Below are 25,629 nucleotides of genomic sequence, written 5' to 3' on the forward strand. Positions count from 1 at the left end.
GAGAGACACTGGGCTAGAACAGAGAGAGAACTGGACTAGGAGGGGCCAGGAGTTCAAGGTCCTTGTCCTAGAGCTTGTCAGTAACCTGATGGATGACTTTGTGCAAGTCACTGGCCCTCCTGGGAACCAGTTGATTCGGCTCTATCATGAGCACAACCCTTGCCCAGCCCCTTCACCAGAGAGTGGTGTAGATCTGATGAGCTAGTGAATCCTCAGAAGGGTTTAGCAAACAGTGAAGTGTTGTGTCAATAGGAAGAAGATAAATTGCCATCCTCCCTTTGATCTCCATTATCCTTCAGCACTGGCAAGGTTTGACAGTTGGATGCTAAAAATGAGAGTGATGCAGAAAGAGAGGAGGAAGGCAGGGCCCACTGAGGAGGGCACTCCAAGGTAGATGGCCATCATGCCTTGCCTCAGTCCATCCTTAGCAACTGCAGGCCTGATGATTTCACCAGCCTTCTGACTGTGCCCCAGACCTTTTGCTCCCCTGCTATGAGGAACAACTCAGCCTGGGTATGGAAGAGGGAAATCTCAGCCCCAAGTAGTTGGGAAGGGACTTGGTCTAAGTGGTCTGTGTCCTCTGTGCCTACCACAAGGCCAGGCATATTACAGTATAGGAAGAAGAGTTCAAGGGGAATAACATTTGTAAACTGCCTACTATGTGCTTTGGGTTATACATTCTCTCACTTAATTCAACAAGCCTGTTTAGAGCTAGAAAAGCTGAGATTCAGCAAGGTTACACAATATGTTCCAATGTCACACAACCAGTAAGTGTGACAAAAACCTCTGTTTTTGTCATACAGCAAAGAGGCAGAACTGAGGGGCAGTGCTTACCTTGCAGGTTGATATGAGGCAGAGATAGTGCCTGTTAAGTCCTTGGAACATGGTGGACATTCAGCAGCTGGTAAGAGGCAGCTGATGAGGCAACTGTAATAATGTGTCTTAGCATGCACTAGAGTCGCCTCTCAAACCAAAGGTTTTCCCCTTCCACTTTATCCAAGAGAAATGCATTCGTTTCTCTCCTCAGAAGCCCAGACCTAGCTGGAGATTATTTTCCAGTGCCCCCAACCTTCAGATCAGATGGCTTCCAAGACTCAGAGTCATCCTAAACATAGTTTCTGTTGTCACCAACTAGGAATAGAATCAGAAACGAGAACCTGGATTATCTTAAGGGGTAAACAGAACTTGATAGCAGATGAAGCTGACTTAGTGCCAAGTGACACGAGGCAGATCTCTGAGTCACAAGTTGGAGATAGATTCTGTTTGGGACTACAGCCAGTAACCCTGTCTCTGCCTTTCCCCACTATGGGGCAGTCTCTGAAGCTGTACCCAGTGGCCAGGTCTCAGCCTACCATTGCAATGTGAATGGTCCTTCACATGTCATCCCTAATCCTCACAACAGCCAAAGAAGCAAAACATTGTCCCCAGCCTGCAAATCAGGAAACTGAGCCTTGGAAAGATTGAGTCACTTGGGAAAATATCTTTATAAGTTTTTCATCTGTAAAAACTAGAATAGGCTGAGCATGGTGGCTCACGCCTGTAATCCCAGCACTTTGGGAGGCTAAGGTAGGTGAGGAGTTCAAGACCAGCCTGGGCAACATGGTGAAACCCTGTCTCAACAAAAAAAAAAAATACAAAATTTAGCCAGGTGTAGGGGCACACACTTGTAGTCCCAGCTACTCGAGAGGCTGAGGTGGGAGGACCACCAGAGCCCAGGAGGTTGAGGCTGCTGTGAGCTGTGATTGTGCCATTGCATTCCAGCCTGGGCAACAGAGTGAGACCCTGCCTCAAAAAAAGAAAAAAAGAATAATAAAAATACCTTTTATCTCTGAGTCACAACTTGGAGATAGATAAAACTTTTTTAGATAAAAGTTTAAACCTTTGGCACATAGAAGGTGTTCAAAACATGGGAGCTGCCCTGATTATTATTTTTTCTTATAGTAATCATACTAGCCCATAATGTGTGCACAATGTGTATGTGATGGTCTGGATATATGTGTCCTCCGCAAATTCATATGTTGAAACCTAACACCCAAGATGATGGTCTTAAGAGGTGGGGTCTTTGGGAGGTGATGAGGTCACGAGGGCAGAGTCCTCATCAATGGGATTGGTGACCTTATAAAAGACCCAAGGGGGCTTGTTAGCCCCTTTGCCCTTTAGTCATGTGAGGATACAGCAACAAGGTGCCATCTGTGAGGCCGAAAGCAAGCCATCACTGGGCACCAAATCTGCTGGTAGCTTAATCTTATACTTTTCAGCCTCCAGAACTCTGAGCAATAAGTGTCTGTTTAAAAATTGCCTAGTATAATGTGTTTTTGTTATAGTAGCCTGAACTAAGACGTGTTAGCAATACCTTCAAATTTATGTGTGCATATGAATCACCTGTAGAAGTTTAAAAAAAAAAAAAAAGCGTCCTGGCCTCACTGCCCCTCAAGCCTCCCCCTCCACAAGAATTTAATTCAGTAAATCTGGGATGGGATCTGAACATTTGCATTTGTAACAAGTTCCCAAATAATGCCGATGCTGCGGGTGCACAGACCACTCTTGGAGTAGAATTATGTTATGGTAGTTTCTTCTTCATCTATTGACTTACCTGCCTCCTACTCACACTCTTGCCAGCCTCATGAGGTAGGAGGAATACAGACTGTCACTACTATTGTTCCCATGGAATCAAGCTTCACTTCCCAAACAGGTGTCCAACTTGTGTCTCTAGTCTGTTAGTCAGCTGTATCCTTCCTGGTCAGAAATTTAGCTTTCTCATGACATAGTAATTACCTGGAATTCCTACTGATAGTCTTTCCAATAAAGGTAACATAGCATGAGCACAGATCTGGACAAGTGGGCACAGGATGCTTCACCACCCATACAGCATGTTTGTAAGACTCTGGGCTCACCCAAGGACTGGATAAGCTGTGGACAAACAGACCTCGAGTTACTTGCGCTGCCAAGGACTCAGCTGTGTGGAAGGGGCTTTTTATCCTTGCAAAGGGGAGAACAAGGGTCAGACCTCAGAGCATAAGCTATGTCTGGACAGTTGCCAAGCTAGAGATTGCTGAACTCCATGGGTTTATGGGTCAAATATGAGATTCAAGGGTGAAAAGTGTGGGGCTTCATTGTACCCATCATCCAGACAATAACCTGACCCTTTGTCTGATCTGGACTCTCATGTTCTGCCTTTGGTGGCCACACTGTGGCCAAAGACAGAGGTCCTCCTGTGTTTCTTGATACCTCTCTCCTTAGCTCCCTCCCCTAAGCGACCCCAGATTCAGGTTTCTTTGGGGTCAAGGCATTGGAAAATTGTCAAGAAGCTGCAGTGCCTTTCCTGCTACTCTATGTGCCTGGCTCGGAAGCTCAGGTTTCTGTTTTGAAGTTGAATTATGCTTATAGGCCATGTATTTTGGGTCAACGCCAAGTCCTATGGGCAGGTATGAGTTTTGAGGGGGGGTGCCAAGTTTGTTTGTTTACCATATTATTCCATCCCATAGCATAATGGGACTTAAGTATTTGTTGAAAGAATTAATGGCCATTCTATTTTTAATCACTTGGAGAAGCAGAGATCTTTCAAAATTGGAAACTCGAAGGTAGGTCCTGGGCAGGATAGGACACTCTTGCCTTTCTTGACACACTCCTTTCATTTGAGACTTTATGGCATTGAAGTGACCCTAAGGATGATCCCCAGCAGCCCGAGTTAAAGTGAGCCATGGATTCAGGAAGGTGCCATTGAGAGAATCCCAGACTGGAGGTGAGAAAGATCTACTTTGCCAGTCCAATTATCCAGGTTCATAGTATGTTCTTTGTTGCTGCTCAGAAACCTTTTCTAAAGCCTGGTCTGAACACTCTAGCCTGGCATCTGCTGTGTCAATGGCTGTAAGGAATAGTTGGGTAAACACATCTGACCTAGAGCCCTGAAAGTGGAGAGTGAGGCTCCCAAAGGCCAGCATGGTGGTGGCAGTAGAAATCAGTGAGGGAAGACCTAACAGGAAAGATAAATCTTGAGGCCAGAGTCAAGAATCTCCACCCCTCATATGAAGATGCTCACTTAGAGGAAAGCTACAATGTCCTTACAGCTCTTGGGAGGGTAGGCTTCCATGTCTGCTTCCAATGCCAGTGAGTATCCTAGTGCTTCAGGCATTCCAAATGAGAGGGCATAGGTCTTGTACTAGGCCCAGAGTTGGGGCAGATCCTTGTCAGACTTCCTGAACTTGATGGGGCTGCAGACACACTTATACTTGCTAAGGTGCTGAGGCTGATCCCACCAGCTAGGGACAGATAGGTTCCAGATTCAGGGGTTCAGATAGGTGGATGTGTTTGAGCAGGGCTGCTACTGTTGGTGCCCCATACAGACGTATCTGACCAAGAGGCAAATGAGGCCTGAAATCCAGCCAAGAGTTGAGCTCCCAGCCCTTGCAATTATAAGGCTGCAACTGTCAGAAGGGGCACCTTTTCTAATTAGCACAGGGTAGACCTTGGGAAATCCTGGTTTAGGGTGTCTGAGGTAGGGCTGATCGTGGCTGCCTGAGGATGCTGGGCTGAGGAGTCCTTGCCTGGCTTCTTTGGGGATACTGGGGCCAAAGGCTGGCTCTCCTTGTACTGTCTGAAAGAGGTTGACCTGGGCCTGTGAGCCAGGCTGAGTTCTCCTCTCTCAGGGCTATGCGGGGATGCCTCTAGGATATGCCTGCTCTGCCTAGAGCACTCTAGACCACTCTTGAAAAAGACCTCTGTACTGCATAGTGGGGCCTCTGATCTTGGGATAGGAATTAGTAAAATCTATTTTCTGTGACAAGACTGGGAGGTAGGGAGGAAAACACTTAAATGACATTTAGGAGAATGTCATTTCTGTCTTAGAGAAGAGAGAAAAATTAAGGTTATGCTTGCAGTGAAGAGGAGCTTTGAGCAGAAGTGAAAAGTCTTCATTCTAACTCAAGTTTTAGCACTTTTTTTAAGCCCTCCCTTCCCTCCCTCCTTCCTTCCTCTCCCCACCCACCCACTGCCTTTTTTAACTAGCTGAGTGAGACCTTGGGCAATTCACTAAATTCTGAGCCTACTTTTCTTCCTCGGTAAAGTGGGCACAACAACTCTCACCTCTTAGCTTATTGAGAGGATCTAGAATGCATTTGTGTAATGGGCTTGAGATGGAGATAAAGTGAGCTTGTTCCCCTCCCTGCCTTTTTCCCACTTGTGATGGTTAAAACGGACTCAACTTGATTGGATTGAAAGATGCAAAGTATTGATCCTGGGTGTGTCTGTGAGGGTGTTGCCAAAGGAGATTAACATTTGAGTCAGTGGGCTGGGAAAGGCAGACCCACCCTTAATCTGGGTGGGCACCATCAAATCAGCTGCCAGCATAGCTAGACTATAAAGCAGGCAGAAAAATGGGAAAAGACTAGACTGGCCTAGCCTCCCAGCCTACATCTTTCTCCCTTGCTGAATGCTTCCTGCCCTCAAACATCAGACTCCAAGTTCTTCAGTTTTGGGACTCAGACTGGCTTTCCTTGCTCCCCAACTTGCAGATGGCCTACTATGGACCTTGTGATCATGTGACTTAATAAACTCCCCTTTGTATGTCTGTTCTATTAGTTCTGTCCCTCTAGAGAACCCCGACTAATACAGTAAATTGGTACCAGTAGAGTGAGGCATTGCTGAAAAGATACCCAAAAATGTGGAAACTACTTTGGAACTTGGTAACAGGCAGAGGTTGGAACAGTTTGGAGGGCTCAGAAGAAGAGAGGAAAATGTGGAAAAGTTTGAAACTCCCTAGAGACTTGTTGAATGGCTTTGACAAAAATGCTGATAATTATATGGACAATGAAACCCAGGCTAAGGTGGTCTCAGATGGAGATGAGGAACTTGTTGGTAACTAGAGCCAAGGTGACTCTTGTTATGTTTTAACAAAGAGACTGGTGGTATTTTGCCCCTGCCCTAGAGATTTGCAGAACTTTGAACTTGAGAGAGATGATTTAAGGTATCTGGCAGAAGAAATTTCTAAGCAGTGAAGCATTCAAGAGGTGACTTGGGTGCTGTTAAAGGCATTCAATTTTATGAGGGAAGTGGAGCACAAAAGTTCAGAAAATTTGCAGCCTGACAATTCGATAAAAAAGAAAATCCCATTTTCTGAGGAGAAATTCAAGCTGGCTCTAGAAATTTGCATAAGTAAAGAGGAGCCTGATGTTGATCCCCAAGACAATGGGGAAAATGTCTCCAGGGCATGTCAGAGGTTTGCATGGCAGCCCCTCCCATCACGGCCTGGAGGCCTAAAGGGAAAAATGGTTTCATGGGCTGGGCCCGGGGTCCCCGTGCTGTGTGCAGCCTAGGGACTTGGTGTCCTGCGTCCCAGCTGCTCCAGCTGTGACTGAAAGGGGCCAATGTAGAGCTCGGGCCATGGCTTTGGAGAGTGCAAACATCAAGCCTTGGCAGTTTCCACAGTGTTCAAAACCTGGGAGCCGCCCTCATTATTATTTTTTCCTACAGTAATCATATTAGCCCATAATGTGTGCACAATACGTATATGATGGTTCCTGCCCCACGTGGTGTTGAGCCTGCCAGTGCACAGAAGTCAAGAAGTGGAATTTGGGACTATCTGCCCAGATTTCAGAGGATGTACGAAAACACCTGGATGTCCAGGCAGAAGTTTGCTGCAAGGGCAGGGCTCTCATGGAGAACCTCTGCTAGGGCAATGCAGAAGGGAAATGTGGGGTTGGAGCCCCCACACAGAATCCCTACTGGGGCACTGTCTAGTGGAGCCATGAGAAGAGGGCCACTGTCCTCCAGACCCCAGAATTGTAAATCCACTGACAGCTTGCACTGTACATCTGGAAAAGCTGCAGACACTCAATGTCAGCTTGTGAAAGCAGCCAGGAGGGAGGCTGTACCCTGTAAAGCCACAGGGGCAGAACTGCCCAAGAACATAGGAACCCACCTCTTGCATCAGCATGACCTGTATGTGAGACAGGGAGTCAAAGGAGATTATTTTGGAGCATTAAGATTTGACTTCCCTGCTGGATTTTGGACTTGCATGGGCCCTGTAACCCCTTTGTTTTGGCCAGTTTCTCCCATTTGGAATGGCTGTACTCCCACTGTATCTAGGAATTAACTAACCTGCTTTTGATTTTACAGGCTCATAGGTGGAAAGGACTTGCCTTGTCTCGAATGAGACTTTAGACTGTGGACTTTTGAGTTAATGCTGGAATGAGTTAAGACTTTGGGGGACTGTTGGGAAGGTACGATTGGTTTTGAAACGTGAGGACCTGAGGTTTGGGAGGGGCCAGGAGCAGAATGATATGGTTTGGCTGTGCCCCCACCCAAATCTCATCTTAAATCCCTACATATTGTGGGAGGGACCCAGTGGGAGGTAATTGAATCACAGGGGCAGGTCTTTCCCATGCTGTTCTCGTGATAGTGAATGTCTCATGAGGTCTGATGGCTTTATAAGGCAGAGTTCCCCTTCACAAGCCCTCTCTTTGCTTGCTGCTATCCATGTAAGATGTGACTTGCTCCTCCTTGCCTTCCACCATTATTGTGAGGCTTCCCTAGCCATGTGGTACTGTAAGTCGATTAAACCTCTTTCTTTTGTAAATTGCCCAGTCTTGGGTATGTCTTCATCAGTAGCATGAAAACAGACTAATACACCACTCTCATGTCTGGGCAGGGCCAGTGGGCCCGGGAGGCAGAGTCTGTCAGTGGGATTGGGGCCATAAGGGGTCTCTCCTGTGTCTGAGGGAACCACAGTGACCCACTTAGGGGGACTGGAGGCAGTGAAGGCTATGGGCCTGCCATATCTAGTCAAGACTGCTCAAGCAGGTCCTCACTGCTCCTTCAGCTCCCTGCCACCCTCCAATCCATTCTCCCACGTAATGGCTCCTTCACCAGGAGGATGAAGCCTTTATCTTGGTGTTCAGGGCCTGATCTCTCTACCTCATCTCCCACAACAGTCCTCCATACACAGCCCAATGTTCCTGAACAGGTCACAGTATTTATGCCTCTGTGTACACCTTGCTTTGTCTGAAATGCTCTTTCTCCTTTGATAGAATTCCTCCTTTTCCTCTCAGGATCTAGCTTAAATATGCCATTCACTGGGGAGCCTGCCCTGACCACAGATCAGGTAGGCCCACTTCTGGCCTTCCACTGTGCCCCCTCTAACGTTGTACTGCCCATTCTGTGTGGAATGTTCTGTTGCTATATATGGCTCCTTTTCTAGACTGTGAGCTCCTCAAGGACACGGACCACATCTGATCCTTTCTATGTTCCCAGTGCCCAGCCTAGGGCCTGGCACAGAGTATGGGCCTCACAGAGTTTGTTAAATGAGTGTGTATATAAGTGAAAATGATAGGGTGGGCAGTTGTGGGTAAGTGGCGAGTGGCAAGTAGCTTTGTCCCCAAGCCTGAGAGGGTCACCTGAACTGGGTACAGAGTTGAGAACTCATCATTTTGGTCTCTTTTACCAAACGAGATTAGGTCTGAATTTGTTTTCAGAAATTAGGACATGTTATCTGTAAGACTGCCTGGGGCTAGCAAGACAAAAGTCTAAAATCTGAGGTATCTGTAAGGAGTAGTCAGAGGAGACCATGGGCCCTGCACAGCTCTGTCCAAGGCTTGGGAACAACTTCAGGTGGATAGGTATGGATAATAATATTGTAGTCAGTCCTTCCCATGTGGGAGTGAGGCTCCCAGCAAACAGTCCCGCAAGTCCCAGAACAGTCCCTCTAGTGAGTCAGAGATCTGGGTAACATGGAAGTCCTCAGATTGTCTGCTCCTCCACCCTTCTGGGATCACACTTTCCCTCAGTTTCTTAAGATGTTGCAAGTCACTGTCTGGGTGCAGTGGCTCACGCCTGTAATCCCAGCACTTTGGGAGGCTGAGGTGGGTGGATCACAAGGTCGGGAGTTAAAGACCAGCCTGGCTAAGATGGTGAAACCCCCTCTCTACTAAAAATACAAAAAATTATCCAGGCGTGGTGGTGGGTACCTGTAATCCCAGCTACTTGGGAGGCTGAGGCAGGAGAATTGCTTGAACTCGGAGGGCGGAGGTTGCAGTGAACTGAGATCTCGCCACTGCACTCCAGCCTGGGTGACACGGTGAGACTCTGTCTCAAGAAAAAAAAAAAGAAAAAGATTTTGCAAGTCATCATCCTATATTCTGTGCAAAGCGTAGTCTTTCCCAAGATCCTGAGAATTCCTGGGAGCTTATATTCTGATCACCTCTCACTCTTAATTCCTGCTGCTATTGCATTCTTGTGACTGTGACTGAGTTGTTTTGCTCCAGACTCTGATGCTGCCCTTGCTGCCTCATTCCCCAAAGCACCAGGCGCAAGCATGTGCATGTAACAGACTTTCCTTCAAGAGTTAAGGGTAAAAAAGTGAGTTATAGCATAATACAGAGCCGAAAAGCAGGGCAGGAATCATTACCTGCTTTGTACAAAGAGAAAACAAAAGCTTAGATATTAACCAGGTGACTTGACTAAAGCTATACAGCAAGTTGGTGAAAGAACTAGTCCTGGAATGAGCTCTCCTGATCCAGACTCTAGAATCAGCATTTCACAGTTCTGAACTTCTGGAATCCAAAGAGCTGTCCAGGTTTAGGTTAAGAACAGTTCCATACACACAGAAAGACGGTCCTGGGTGGCGGGCAGTGAAAGAAACCTGGGGAGCTGGGGATCTCCATGAGCGTGGCTCACCTCCCCCTCTGTCTCCTGGAGTTGACCCTTGCTTATATCCCGTGGGAACAAGACCCAGGTGAATCAAACCTTTACTGAGGCCCTGCTCAAGACAGGCACAGTAGTGCAGTGGGTTTAATCTTCACTATGGTTCTGCAAGGCTGGCATCATTATTCCCCATTTTAGTTGAGAAAACAGTCTCCAAGAGTGGAAGTGACTTGCTCAAGGTCATACAGATAGTCAGGCCAGGCGAGCCTGAGGACTCCTAGTCCCAGGCTCTGCTACAAGCTCCATGGCATTGCCAAAATTGACCACCAGGTGGCAATCTCCCCCAACTTCCTGCAGGCTCAGGCACCCTGGAATTTTAAGCAGTAATGCCTGTGGTTGGTGGCAGAACAGCAGTCTCTGCCTGGAAACTCTTTTGTCAGTTTTGAAACTCTTTTGTCCCCAGGGGGAAATTGATGCCTGAGAGGGATGGTGGCTTTACAAGTGAAGAAGTTCTATGTGTGTGTGCATGTGAGCATGGGATCTGCTTCTGGTTCCAAGGCTGATGGACTCTGCCGACCTGTTGTTAGCTGGGAGTTGGTGGGCATGACTTTCCTGGCACAATGTTCAGTTTCTCCTCTGTGCCTGCTGTTGCCAAGCCCCACTCAGAGATGGGCAGCTGAGTTTTCCTTGGACTCCATCAGAGGCCCACGGTTCAGCCTCTTGTTTAGGTGGGGTCAGGCTTACCTGGTCTGAGGCCATCTGAACAGCCCTGTGAATCCTTCCCCTATTTTAATCTGTGTGCTTCTTTGCATGGAGCCATGGAAACTCCTGTCATCTTCCATGCCTGCCTACAGCCAGGAAACACTGGGAGAGAGTCCTGTGCATTCTTCCTGCAGAACTCACCATGTTCCCTTAAGGCTTTGCTGGACGGACCAGACCCTCTCAGCAGGTTTCCTGCCACTGGATACTCATTTACCTCTGTGCTGCTCAGTGGCAGCCCCATGGTGGGCCTGTGAGTTCTCGGTGCAGCAAGCTTTCTGCCCAGATGCCAGGTGAGGCTCCCTTTCTGGCAGGCACGCCCAGCTTCTGTGCAGGGCTTGGGCACACTCTCCATTCCCCATCATGGCAGTGACTCTCAGCACAAACACCACACTGTTTACAAGGCCACCCCGACTTCTCCCCTCTTCCCTCCTATGTCCTCTCTTTGAGTGTGTGTGCACGTGTACGCTCCTTCATATCTCTCTTTACAGAGTGTGGTCTTAGAGCCTCTTGTCCTCAGCTTTGGGCCTTCACTGCAATTCCACAAATCCAGAACTCAAGGAAAGTCCTGCTCTACATCCTGTCAAGTAAAGGTAATGACAGCTCTCTTGCCAGATTCAGAGAAGAGTTCCTGGGAGTTCCCTGAACACAGGGCTGCCATTTGAGCTGTGTGTTCTCAGCACCCAGCACAGGGCCTGCATGGGACAGGCCCCAGGGGGAGGGAGGTGGTTCTCACATGAATGAAGGGCCATGTACTAGAGCAAGTTAGCCTCTCAGAACAGAATGAGTCCCCTCCTTCTGTAGGGTGCCACATACCCCTCTGCGGAAACTGAGGGAAGGTGGAGAACAGAGCAAATATTGATGAAGGCAAGCAGCACACAGCCATTATGTCAAGTTTCTCTCATTCATATGCCTCCTCCATGATTTTTGCTAAATCCATGGATTCTTAATAATTTTCTTTAGCATATTTTATGAAAATGCCTAATTCATGGTCTCCTAAGGAATAATATTCATGAAATCATTGGTTTTATATATCTTTCCTAATATACATTAAATTATATACATAGCTATTAAAAAAAATAGCAAAGACCACTGAAGTAGGCCGTACCTGCCGCCAGTGAGATGTATACTGCACTTGGGTTATTTACTTTTCACAAAACCCTAATAAGGTCAATCATGCTATTCCTGTCTTATAGGTGAAGAAATTGAAGGTCAGAGAATTGACTTGGCCGAGGTCACACAGTCTTTTGATCTTTGGTCTACAGCCCAAGAGGGGAAGGGAGGAGCAGGTGCTTGGGAGATGATAGGGGAGGGAGGCAGCTGCCACTGAAAAATGAAAGAAGATGGGGAAGATAGGAGGTGGGGGCAGGATTCCATGTCAGAAAGGCAAATGACCTGAGTCCCAATGTCCTATGCACTGTAATGGCCATGAAAATAGCTGCAGATTTGCCTGCATTTGTGTGACCAAGATTTATTGTGCCCGCAACTCTGGTAATTGGATGATGAAAGCACTGCAGCTAGGACTGTTGGCTGGAGATTAATTATTAGAGAAAGGAGGTAGGATGGGGAGTAGCCTGGATGGTGCCCAGCTGTAGAGAGACTGGAACCCACTAGAAGAGCAGGCAGGCAGACCTCAGACATCTAGTGGACCCCCTCCCCACTCAGCTAAGATCCAGGGAGGGAGGCAACGGGACTGGGCCAAGGCCACAACCATTCTATAGCAAGGCAGGCTGAGAGCTCTTCTCTGAGTGAAGCTGATTTTCCAGAAAAGACGGGCAGCTACAGCAGCAGGAAGGGCCTGCACTTGAAGTCTGAGACCAGAGGGGAAGCCTCAGCTTTGTCTCTTACTGGCTATGTGACCTTAGGAAGGTGACTTAGCCTCTTCAAACCTCAGTTTTCCCAGCTGTACAATGGAGATGATGGCGTTGACTTTCCTAGGAAGTCATGAGGCTCCAAGGAGATTATTGGGTCCTATTTAGATCTAGGATCCACTCAGAGACAACTTTCATTCTTACCCCCTCTGCTCAGGTCTGACCCTTGTCCTTCCTGCCTGGGTCCTGTGAATCCCTTCCCTGCTTTCTCATCAAGCCCTAAAACCTGATCCTTAGCCACTGTGGGGACTTCCTGCGTGAATGTCAAGTCCCAAGTAGGAACCTAAAAGGGACTGGGAGATGGGGGACAGGGGTGGATCCCAAGAAGAAGTCATTTTCCCTCTCAGCCTTAGTTTTCTCATCTGAAAAATGGGAATGGGCTTTATTTGGATTTATTCCATTGCAAAGAACAGCAAACCACTTGAGCCCAACCAAGTGGGTTGGGGAAGGAGCCAGCTTTGGGGACCGGAACTGGAACCTGCACATTGGAAGGAACACAGGTCACTTGGGGGCTAGCTTCTCCTCCATTTCTTTGTCAATGGGTCTCTGTTGCTATCTGCTCACCTTCCACTACTCATAGGTGTATTCTTTCCCTCTCTCCTGTCTGTCTCACAGCTTCTGCTTCCTCAAAATCTCTGTTCTAGCACAACTTTTTCTTACATGTGACTGCTCATGGCTACAACTCAACTCCACAGTTTGTTCCTCTGGGCTCCTTTGTAGAAACTAGCAGTTTCTCCCCATCCTGCTCAGTTCACGTGCATGATAGAGGGAGTCTGATTGGCCCTCTGATTCTTCCTGCCCAACCTTGCCAGAGATTTGTAGACTGGTTTATGGTCTGCAAGGCCCTCATAGATTTGTGGGAGTGACAGGCCCTGGATGGGCAGCAGGGAGGGGTTGAAGTTGGATTACCTCATGTATATAAAGTGCTACAACAGTGCCTGGCATACTATAGGACTCAGAAAACTCTGATTGAATGAAACTCAGAAATCTTCCTCTCCCACCATAGACCCTTCTCCTGACCCCTCCCCTTTCCCTCACCTTTGCAGAGGCCTCCAGCCTTGGATCACTCTTATTCCTGCAGATTTTCTTGGCCTCCCTTCCTTCCCTGGCCAGCCTGGACTTGGGGTAGGGTGATCCTCCTGCCCCAATCCTCTACAGCACCCTGCTCTTCAAAAAACTTTGCACTTAAATCTCCCAACCTCAGCTCTGCTCTCCCCATCAGCAGACTCCCTGCCAAGGTCTGTGTCACTGGGAAGGGAGTAGGAGAGCTTTATAAGTAGCTATCATTCACTGAGCACCTCTAAGTACCTGTCCCCATGCTCAGTGCTTTACCCATTTATGTTAAGAACTCTTTGCAATCTTCCCTTGAGATGGAGTTTTTCCAGATGAGAAAACTGAGATTGAGCATGGGGAAGTGATGTGAACCCAGCTCTAACTCCAAATCCTTCGCTCAAGAGCAAAGCTGTTGGTGTGAACTCTATCATCATTTCTCCTTTCCAAATGGAGTTTCCACAGGCCACACCAATATTTTCCCCTTTCTTTCTGGCTTTACAAAATGAATTAGCTAACAGCTGATTTTTATTACCACTAACAGATAATTTTTGTTAAGAACTTAACATGTGTTAGGTGCTGTTCTGAGCACTTTATCTGTATCAACTTATTCAATCTTTATAACAACTCTATAGGATAGACACTATCAGGATCGCTGTTTTGCAAATCTCTGCCTTAGCTTAAGGAAGGACCAAACTCACATGGTCCTGGTGGAGCCAGGATTCAAAGCCTCACTCCAGTTCAAGGCCTGGGAGCCCATTTTCTGCCTACTTCCTCTAGGAACTGCTTCCATCAATCCCTCCCTCACCTCTTTAAGCTACCTCTCTCCCCTGGCTCCTTAGCATTCAACGTGTTTATAACTTTCCCATCTCAAAAGTGTCCTCAAACCCATGTTACTCTGTAGTCACTATTCTTTCCTTCCTCTCTGTCATAGCCCAATTTCTTGAGTTTCTCTACTTGCTAGCTATTCTTCCTTACCCCTCTTCACACCAGCCTCCACTCCCCCGCCCCCTCTACCTAAACTGCCCTAAGCTTAGGAAGATTGTGCCGCCACATTTCCGAAGGAAAAAAATACTCCCTTCAATAGCCTAAAAATACTGTCAATCAAACTTGAAATCAGCTTTGTAAATTGTAAGACATGTCACAGCTCTAGTAGTTCTGAAACAAATTTTTTATCAAGATTAAAAGACGAGCAAAGATAAATACTGAATACTTTGGTATAACTCAATTGGTGATGACACCTCAGTTGAGCCTTCTCTATGCAGCTGGAGTTTTGCTTTTCTGCTCAAATGCCCTCTAATGTTATGCCAAGGTATCATTCAAGTATAAAGACAACAGCTAAAGTGTCCTTAAAGGCAACAGACCAATACCTGCACTGTTCTGTTTCGCTTCGTCCACACAGTTTTTATTCTTCTTCACCCATTTAACATTTCGGCCATGGTGGACTGTGAGTTCTTTATTGGTAACTAAAATTATTTGTAAACAGTATTAAAATAAATCTCCTTTTTACCTTCTTGGTGGTTTCTCAGTTGTCATACCCCCATCTCTCCTGTTTCCCTTCCTAATACTGGTACTTCCCTCACTTGGCTAAGGATTTCTGGGAGAGGTTGGATAGGAGTTACTAGTGTCCCAGTAACGCTGGTCAAAACTCTCCCCATGCCCAGAGCCCAGAGATAATTCAGGGCCACAAGTAGAGTATGTATAGGTCCCTCCAACTGTTTGTTAACACTGTGTCCATGAAGACTACCTTGCCAAGGTTTCCAGTGACTGCTGCGTGGAGCTCTTCTGCCCCACTGTTGCTTGCTGGTCTCTAAACCCAGGTCAAGTTTTTAGCTTTCACCTTACTGACTGCTGGGCAGCATCAGGGACCATTTACTCCTTGACCTTCCTGAAGCAATTTCATATTGTGTCACTCTACTTTCTCATCTTCCCTCTTAAGCTCATCCTCTAAGGTCTGGAATTCTCCAAGATCCCACCCTTTATCTTCCATTCACCATACACACTCCCTTTAATGACCTAAACCACTCACACACTGTGAGTACTCATTTGTCAGCAATTCCCAAATCTCTATTTCCAGACAGGTCCTGGCTCCACACCCAAATATTCAATTGCCCTCCTGTTCAGCTGGCCAAAACCAAACTCACCTGTTTCTCCCAAGCCTGCTCCTCCTTTTGTGCTCTCTCTCTCTCTCTGTCCACTCAGTCTTCCTGCCCAGAAGCTTGCACATCATTTTTAAACACTCTCTGTCTTTTGCTTTCCATTTCCAAAGATTCACAAAAATCAGATGGAGTCTGCCTTTGTCCATTTTGTGTTGCTATAAAGGAACATATAAAACTGGATAAGTTATAAAGAAAAAAGGTTTATTTGGTTCCCAATTCTGGATGGCTGGAAAGCTCAGCATTCATCTTCTGCATCTGGTGAGGGCCTCAGGCTGTTTACATGCATGGGTGAAGGTGAAGGGCAGTTGGTGTGTATAGAGATCATATGGAAAGAGGGGAAGCTCTCAAGAGGGAGGGGGGAGGTGCCAAGCTCTTCTTAACAACCAGCTCTCATGAGAACCAATAGACTGAGAACTCACCCCTAAGGGAGGGCATTCATCTATTCATGAGGGGTCCACCCACGTGACCCAAATGCCCCCCATTAGGCTCTGCCTTCAATACTGGGGATCAAATTTCAACATAAGTTTTGGAGAGGACAAATATCCAAACCATGGTAGAGTGTATGCCGCTTTAGGCTCTCTAGAAACTGTACCTTCCTTTCTAGGAAGTAGAACACAGTAGAAAGACCTGGTTGGACAGGTATAGGCTTTAGGGTTAGACAGACCTGGGTTGAAATCCTGCCTCTATCACTTATCGGCTGTGTGATTGTATATTAAGGGCAACTCTCTTAATACATTCAAGTCTTAATTTCCTTATCTACAAAATGGGGATAATAATCTACTTTGAAGAGTTATTGTGAGAATTAGAAACAATGATGTGCATACTTAAGACTGCCTGTCCCTAGCAACACTTAATGATAGTATTCATTATAATAATGATGATGATGATTTCTGGCTCCACTGTTATTGCTTTATCTAGGATATGGTCTTCCCTCTCCTGAACCATCACATCAGCTTCCTCACTGGGCTCTCTGGCTTCACTCTCTGTTAACTGCCAAATCTGCTTTTCACATAGTAGTCAGAAAAATTTTTCTAAAGTGAATTTAGAAAAAATTTTTCTAAAGTGTCAAATCTGATCATGACACTCACCTGCTTAAAATGGTTTTCTCCCCCCATTCCATCTACCCTATGCCCCAGCCATACTTGCAGGTCTCTGAGCACACATTGGTCACGCACTCCCTTCTGCCATGCTTTATTCAAGGAGTTCCCTCTGCCTAAGCCCGAATGTATTCTGTCCCTCCCCTCCCTCACATCCTACCTGGCAAATTCTCATTCATCACACCCAGTGCCAATGAATGCCACCCCTCCTTGGGATGTCTGTTTGAGTCAACTGCTAGCTCCTTGAGGTCAGGGATCGGGTTTGATTCTTCTTTGTGGCCCCCTGCCATCCTGCACAGGGCTTGATATAAAGAAGGCCTCATCAAATATTTTCAGACACTTGCTCAAGGTTGCAAAAGGGGTCAGCAACAGGGTTGAGGCTTGAACCCAGGTCTCTCATCTTCCTGCCTAGGATTCTCCTCTACACATGCCATTTTGCCCCAGTGGAGAACAGGAGTGCAGGGTTAGTGGGTTGGGGGTGGGGGACCTCCTCATGTGAGGGCAGCAGGCAACCTGAGGACATCCCACGCTCCACCTCAGTGCTGCATCTGCTACACGGGGGAAGGATAAAATTATCCACTGCCCACGTCATGTATCTCCCCATCTGACAGGGACTAGAGATAAAAAATGAATGACACAAAATCCAATCTTGCCTGGTACAGAAGCTGGCGGGGGTGGAGGTGGAGCTGGTGGCCCGAGCAGCCGCTCATTGCACAGCGCATCTCATATTTATTGGCTCATAATTGAAGGCAGCCTGGAGATGTCCCAGCATTGGCCCCTGACAAGACAGATGAGGGCACAATGACTGTGGAGGCAGAGAGTCAGGATACAGACTTTCTCACAGGACTGCAGCCACAGAAGGGAGGCGATGGTGGGGAGTGGGGACAGCTAGCTGGCTATTGCACTGGACCCTGGGGTCTGACTCAGGTTCTAGGTCCTGCTCTGCTACCCACTTGTGATTACCTTGAACCAGACCCTCCCCTCTCTAGGCCAGTAATTTTAGCCTTCTTGATTTCATTATCAGGGTTTAGGAAAACCATTCTGGGAGTTGGGAAAATCTGGGCTGCTAACTTGCTGTGTGGCTTTAGGTGAGTTTCTTTACCTCTAAGGGCTTTGTGCTTTCTCTTTGTAAAGAGGAAAGGATGCCTCCCTCTTCTCCATAAAGACTGAAGGGGTTGGGTTGGCCTAGGAGCAGCCAGTTTGTGCATTTTAGCAACTGGAAACCTTCTGGTTGGGGGAAGACAAACAAGAAATGCTGCCAAATATTAAGAACCTGCAATGACTCCTAATTGGTCACAGAAATGGTCCAAATTCCCAGGCTTGGCATTCAAGGCTGGGAAACCTGCATAGTCCTACCTCTAGTATTTGTGTTATTATGGGAAAGTGTCTGGGGCTGGCAGCCAGGAAGCCTGGGTTCTGGACCAGTTTCACCACTATCTAGCTCTGTGATCTTTGGCAAGTTCTTGATCATCTCCAGGTCCCAGTTTCCCCATCTGTAAAATTTACATAGGTGATCTGTGAAGTAATTAGGGTCCCCAAGCCCAGAGCAAGTCAAATGCCAAGTTCTATCCTTTCCTTTCTCCCTTTAAGTATTCCCTAAATCCATTCCTCCCTCGCCCCCATTCCGTTCTAATTATGACCACTGTCTCACCTCAGTACTCCTTTCTCTCTTCCTGACCAGTGCAGTAGCCTCTGGCCTCCCAGCCTCCATCCACCCCCTCCATACTCCAGTCAGAGTGACTCAGAAAGCATGTGCCTGACCATGCCCCTCGCCTGCATCAAGTCCTTCCTGTGCTCCCCACACAGCTCTCAGCTGAGCTCCTGAGTGTCACATGGAAGGTCCTGCATGATCTGGCTCTATCTTGTCTCTTCTCCCACTCCTCCTGTGCCCCAGCTATCTGTACCATTCAGCCTGGCCTCTTCACCACCCTCTCTCCAGCTCAGACTCCAGGATGAGGCTTCCCCAAGCTGGCCAGGAGGAGGCCCTGTGGCCCTGAACACAGCAGTAGGTGGGGTCAGTGTTGTGCCTAAACTCCTGTTCTGCCTTTCCAGAAGCTTCTGGAGTTCCACGCCCCATAGGGGTCCTGCTCCATGGAGTCCCCAGAGCATCAGGTGTGAATGCTGCCTGTTCTCCCTCCTTCTGCTGACAACCAGAGAATGTCTGAGCCAAAGGGGCCCCAGAGGTGACCTTGACCTCCTAAAACCCCACATTGTATAGGTGGAGAAACTGAGGACCAGGGAGAAGCAGTGGTCACACAGCAAGTCAGTGTACAGCAGGGCTGGAGCTCTGCCTTGTGCCTGCTCCATGGGGTGGGGGACACAGGGCTGGAGTAGGGTAGCCATAGAGAGAACACTCCACGTGCTGGGACAGAAGGGGCCTTCAGCCCTCCCTTCAGTGGTGGAGGTGAGATACTCAGCAGGAGACTCAGGGCAGGGAAAGAGGTTTCTGCCAGTCTCATTCCCATCCTCACCTCGCCCCCTGTTGGTTCTGTCCCATTAGGGCTTCCAGGTCTCTGTACTTTACCTCCTGGCCACATGTCCAGCCTTCCTGAGGTGGGATAGGGAAAGTGGGGAATCAAGGTAGCCAGGGCAAGCATTTGTGAGCATTTACAGTCAGAGCTGTGAGGACCTCTACAACATCCTGCCAAGTACCTATCTAGCATGTTTCGGGCACGCCAGTGACAGGGACTCACTTTCTCCTAGAACAGCATCACTCTTTGGGAGACATTTGGCCCAGGTGAAAGAGACTTCTCAGGAGAGGCTAGGGTTATCTGCAGGGTGTGCTTCTGGGCCCAGCATCAGGTGATGCAGAAAATGAGAGAGAGACAGCCCACCTCCAGGATGGCATTTCTCCAGGCCTAATCAATTATCAGATGTTGTGGTTTCTGGCCCCTTCCCAGGGCACAGGGTCCCTTATCAGAGCTTTTAGTCCACTGAATCCAATCCTCAGAGATTGCAGAAGGGAAGACTGAGACCCAGGGTAGGGGTAGGATTTGCCTAGTTCCCCCAGCATCTTAGGGCTGGGCCTGAGACCAGAAACCAAGGCCCCAGGTCTTAGCTGGGAGCCCTCCCGGCACTATGTTCCCACTCTATGGCATGGAGTGTGGGGCATGGGGGACTTGCAAAGAGACAGAGAGGAGTCAGTGCTGAGAAGGGCTTGTGATAGATGAATAGAAGCTTTCCCTGCAGGAGCTCAGAGTCCAGGGAGAGGGCCACAGGCAAGGGAAGGCTTCCTTGTCCCTCCCTACAGGATAGTGCATGCTTCGTCTGGGAGGCAGCAACAGTTGTGCACAAAGGCCACCATTTAGCCCTTGCTCACCCAGGAAGCCCTCTCTGTGTGCATGTGTGTGTGTGTGTGTGTGTGTGTGTGTGTGTGTGTGTGTGTCTGTCTGTCTGTCTGTCTGCGGACTGCCTCTGCCCTCAATGGACACCATTTCTAATTCATTCACCAGGAAAAGTGGGCTTTTTTACTATCCATCTGCCATGAGGGGATTTGCATAAATCCTCTCTTTGGCTGTGGTATAGGATAATGGTGGCTTGGGCCATGTAAACACCTGCAGATAAGTAGTTTGAAGCCAGGAGAGACAGGGCCTTGAATGCCAGACCAAGGAGCCCAGACTTTGTCCCACAAGAAATGAGGATGCAATGAAGGTTTTCAAGTACAGAATGTCACGGTCACATGTGTTCTAGGAAGATCTCTGGTATGTAAAAAGGAAGGTAGGTTGGAGGGCGCCACAGAAGACAGGTTGTCAGGAAGGATGCTGGGGCCATGATGCCAGAGAAGGATAATGAGGTTCAATGTGGGAAGAGGTCAGGAGGATGGACTTGAGAGATCTCCTGACAGTTGAGTCCAGCCCAAGGTGAATAGCAGATGAGATGAGAGAAGAGGAGTTAAGGTATGGCCTACAGTTGACCTGAGGGATTAGGGTGGTGGCTAGGAGAGTGCTAGAAAGCAGGCTTTCCTATAGGGAAGTGCTCTGGGCCCAACCTTGAGGCCACCCCATTCACCTCTTTAGCTATTTATCACTCATCCACCTTCCCATCTACCCACCTACCTACCCACATCCATCCATATCTCACCAAAGCCTTCCCTTTTGCCGGGCTTCCATGTGCCAAGGACTCAGAAAATAACCAGTGCTGATCTCGGCTTCTGTGGGCCCAGAGAGAGAGATTGACTCTCCTTCATCCTAGTAGTACATCTGGTTGCTGGCCTCTGCCCATGGAGAAGGTGATATATATAACTGGCTGGCATTTCTTCCCAGAAAGTTATTGCTCATGCAGGCTTGGGGCTGGGGAGTCTCCATCCTAATGAGATCAGTATTAGAGTTATAAGTGTTAGCCATTGACAGCTTCATGGCATTGTATAGGCACCAGTTCACTAGGAAAAGGCTCAACTTCCTTCCTTCTCTTGGGCTTGCCTTTGCTGAAGTTCCCAACCTGATTTCCGTCTCTGATGAGGAATTGCCCCTGCCAGGTTCAGCCACCCACCCATTCAGAAACATGAGCTCCTCTGCTGGGTATCAGGGACACTTGGTCTTTGACCTCTCATACCTCACAGGCCAGGAGATGGGAGATAGAGACCCTTAAGCAGGGAGTAGATGAGGCTAAATCGTTGCAGTGATGTGGGTAGAGAGGAAGGCAAGGATGTTGTAGAGGTAGAATTGGCAGGAATTCGTGGCCAACTGCAGATACAGGACGTGAGGTATTCAGGCTTCTGGGTACCCACAGGTGAGGGTGGCCAGTTAGGAGCTTAGGATACATGTGACCTCATGGGTTGTTTCTGAGGCCCAGGCCCACAGGACCTTTTAAGAGGATGACTTCTTGGTCAGAAAGACTGGCTTCTGCCTGAGGAAGAGCCTGTGTGAGTCAGTCCCTCTCCACCTCCCAGCCAACCATCAGAACCATGGACTCAGGTCTGAAATCACTGCTTTGAATGAAAGGCTATTTCATGCCTCTGTAGTAAAGAGCAGGCACAATTGGTGGCCACATTAAGTCGCACCATTAGGGAGCTTTTCCAAGTACGAGGTTATTAGTTTCTTAGATGCAATTTCATAGGAGGAATTTGGCCAAAATGGAAACTTGTTCATCTAAGCTAAAGCAGCCTATTTAAAAAGCAAAATTGGCCAGGTGCGGTGGCTCACGCCTGTAATCCCAGCACTTTGGGAGGCCAAGGCGGGCAGATCACCTGAGGTCAGGAGTTCGAGACCAGCCTGACCAACATGGAGAAACCCTGTCTTTACTAAAAACACACAAAAAAATTAGCTGGGTGTGGTGGCACATGCCTGTAATCCCAGCTACTTGGGAGGCCGAGGCAAGAGAATCACTTGAACCCGGGAGGCGGAGCTTGCAGTGAGCCGAGATCGTGCCATTGTACTCCAGCCTGGGCAACAAGAGTGAAACTCCATCTCAAAAAAAAAAAAAAAAAAAAGCAAAAATGAATGTTACCTACATAGCATGTCCATCAGTGACATCATAAACCCTGTGTTTATTCCATGAATAATTATCAAGCACAGTGGCAAGGCTCAGTGCCAGGCTTGGGAATCCAAAGGCCCTGCTTACATTTTCCTTTCATTTTTTTCCTCATTTAGTTTTCATAGTTTCATTTTTACATTTAATTATTTAACTCATCTTGGGTTTGTTCTGGTGTACGGTATGAGGCGAAGCTCTAAATTTTCCCCCAATTGGTCTGGGTACATATGAGTTGTAATCTAGGTCAGAGTTTCCCAGAATGATTCCGTAGAATACTGATCCTGTAAGATGCTCAGGAATAAAAAAGATCCCATAGTCAAAAAAAGTCTAGGAACTGTTACATAAGAACCGTCACCTTCTTAGAGATTCACAATGTATATTAACAAGTAGTAACGAAACTTTCATGTCTTGGTTCACAATTTTATTTGAGTATAGACCCCATTTTAAAATAACAGCTATGAGCACACCACAGAACATTCCACTTCGGAGTAAAGACAGCACTACAGCAGAACTGACATTGAGGCCTCTGCCTCAGATCTGGCTTCCCCATGCTTATGGATCTGCGATCTGGCCAGGGAGTGTAATACATACACTGCCAGTTCTGCTCCAGAGCCTGCAGTGCTAAGAACGCTGCCAGGAGCCACAAACCATGGATGCCCCCAGAGAGGGTGAGGCAGCTTGTCTGGCACTTGGCTAAGACTTCAAAGAGGAGCGATTGCCCTGGTCCTTGAAAGATAAGCAGGGTGGGTGAGGTGGCCCTTGTGAGGGCAGAACCGTCTCCAGCAGGGACACTCTGTCATGGCAGTGACCCAGACCATGCCTCCAGAACTGCAGGACATACAGAGCTGTATGAACAGAGACGCCTGTGAGGAGCTAGGTGAGAGCAGAAATGCCTGTAATGTGGGGTAAAGGTGGCTGTGGGCATGCTGCTGGAACTCTCCTGTAGGTGTGAGGGAAGAGCACTCAGCATTCACTTTCAAGTGCTGGGCCCCTGGTGAGGAAGGGCCTCCTGGGGCCTCATTACAACACCCAGCACAGACTGTACATGTGGCCCTCTCCTAAGGCTTCTCTTTCCTTGGGGAGTCTACAAAGTTTTTTTTTTGTCCGGAACAAATAACTGGGGAGTTGGGGTGGGGTGAGAGGAGAATGTGGGGACCCAGATTCCTAGGGATTAATTAGGGCCCTTCAATGAAATGTTTCTCTTTTGGAGGCCAATTAAGACAACTGGAAGCTTGGGAGGTGGGAAGAGGGGAGGTAAATATATATGTATGTGCTTGAGACAGGCCCATTTTCCTCTGCTGGGCTGGGCCCCTCAGGGATTGGCAGACCTTGGGGGCACCCTGTCCATTTGCAGCAAAAGTACAAGTGCAAAGATGATCACAGATTGTTTTTATCATCTAAGAGGAGGATTTTAGTGGTGCAGGACTTTAGTAGTGCATAGTGGAGGCAGAGCTTGCAATGAGCCGACACCATGCTACTGCACTCCAGCCTAGGCGACAGAGCATGACTCCATCTGAAAAACAAAAACAAAAACAAAAACAAAACAGCTTTAGTGAAATAATAATTCACATATCATACAATTCATTCATTTAAAGTGTACACTTATATGGTTTTTAGCATATTCACAGAATTGTGCAACTATTGCCAAAATCACTTTTAGAATATTTTTATCACCTGTTAGCAGTGACTTTCCTTACCCCCTCCCCAATTCCTCCCAGCCCCAGGAAACCATTAATATAAGTTCTGTCTCTATAGAATTGCCTATTCTGGACATTTCATATAAATGAAATAATATAATATGTGCTCTTTTGTGATTTGCTTATTTCACTTGGCATAATGTTTTCAAGGTTCATCCATGTTGTAGTAAATTCATCAATATGTCATTCCTTTTTTAAAAAACGGCCTTATTGAGATATAGTTCACCCATTTACACAGACAATTCATCCATTTAAAGTGTACAATTCAATGGGTTTTGATATATTAAATTATTAACTTTTTAAAACTATAGTAAAATCAATATAATGTTAGCCATTGTAACCATTTTGAAATGTACAGTTTCATGGCATTAATTACATTCACAGTGTTTTGCGATCATCACCACTATCTATTTCCAAAAACTTTTTCATTATTTTAAACAAAAGCTCTATAAACATCAAGCATTAACTCTCTATCCTGTCTCCCCTTAGCCCCAGTAATTTCTATTTTTATTTATTTATTTTTTTTTTGGAGACGGAGTCTCGCTCTGTCGCCCAGGCTGGAGTGCAGTGGCCGGATCTCAGCTCACTGCAAGCTCCGCCTCCCGGGTCTACGCCATTCTCCTGCCTCAGCCTCCCGAGTAGCTGGGACTACAGGCGCCCGCCACCTCGCCCGGCTAGTTTTTTGTATTTTTTAGTAGAGACGGGGTTTCACTGTGTTAGCCAGGATGGTCTCGATCTCCTGACCTCGTGATCCGCCCGTCTCGGCCTCCCGAAGTGCTGGGATTACAGGCTTGAGCCACCACGCCCGGCCAGCCCCAGTAATTTCTAATCTAGTTTCTGTCTTGTGAATTTTCCTCTTCTAGATACCTCATATAAGTGGTATCACACAATATTTGTACTTTTATGTCTGGATTATTTTACTAAGCATCATGCCTTCAAGGTTCATCCATGTTGTAGCATACATCAAAATTTCATTTCTTTTTGTGGCTAAATAGTATTCCATTGTATATATACTCCACATTTTGTTTATCCTTTCATCAATGGATGTACATTTGGGTTGTTTCCACCTTTTGGCTATTGTGAATAGTGCTGCTGTGAACACTCATGTACAAATTTTGTATTTTGGATATATATACCCAGCAGTGGATTTGCTGGGTTATATGGTAATTCCATGTTTATTTGAGGAAATGCCAAACTTTTTCTAAAATGGTTGCATCTTTGACATTCCTCTCAGCAATGTATAAGGGTTTCAGTTTTTCCACATCCTCACTAACACTTGTTATTTTCCCATTTTGATTACAGCCATTCTAGTGAGTGTGAGATGTATCTCATTGTGGTTTTGGCTTGCATTTTCCTAATGGCTAATGATGTAGAGCATCTTTTCATGTGCTAATTGTACATTTGTATATCTTCTTGGGAGAAATGTCTATTCAAGTCCTTTGCCCATTTAAAAATTGAAAACCGGGCACGGTGGCTCACGCCTGTAATCCCAGCACTTTGGGAGGCTGAGGTGGGTGGATCACCTGAGGTCAGGAGTTGGAGACCAGCATGGCCAACATGACAAAATCCCATCTCTACTAAAAAATACAAAAATTAGCTGGGCATGGTGGTGCACACCTGTAATCTCAGCTACTTGGGAGGCTGAGGCAGGCGAATTGCTTGAACCTGGGAGGCGGAGGATGCAGTGAGCTGAGATCACCTCCATTGCACTCCAACCTGGGCAACAAGAGTGAAACTCTGTCTCAAAAAAATATATAAAATAAAAATAAATAAATAAATAAATAAATAAATAAATAAATAAATAAAAATTGAGTTGTTTGTTTTTTGTTGTTGAGTTGTAGAAATTCTTTATGTATTCCGGATACTAGTAACTTATCAGATATACAAATTG

General features: G+C 47.1%; 1 long non-coding RNA gene across 1 annotated transcript; it reads right to left on the reverse strand.

Annotated features, from left to right (window-relative positions):
• Nucleotides 1-828: 828 nt before the first annotated feature.
• On the reverse strand, nt 829-15,548 carry LOC139357541 (uncharacterized). Its single transcript, XR_011610932.1, has 4 exons — nt 15,461-15,548; nt 8,961-9,078; nt 2,776-2,910; nt 829-1,131 (listed from the first exon to the last, which is right to left on the reverse strand). It is a non-coding gene; the product is annotated as an uncharacterized lncRNA (long non-coding RNA).
• Nucleotides 15,549-25,629: the final 10,081 nt, after the last annotated feature.

The sequence above is a fragment of the Macaca nemestrina genome, chromosome 12, assembly GCF_043159975.1.
Source record: "Macaca nemestrina isolate mMacNem1 chromosome 12, mMacNem.hap1, whole genome shotgun sequence".
Lineage (NCBI taxonomy): Eukaryota > Metazoa > Chordata > Mammalia > Primates > Cercopithecidae > Macaca > Macaca nemestrina.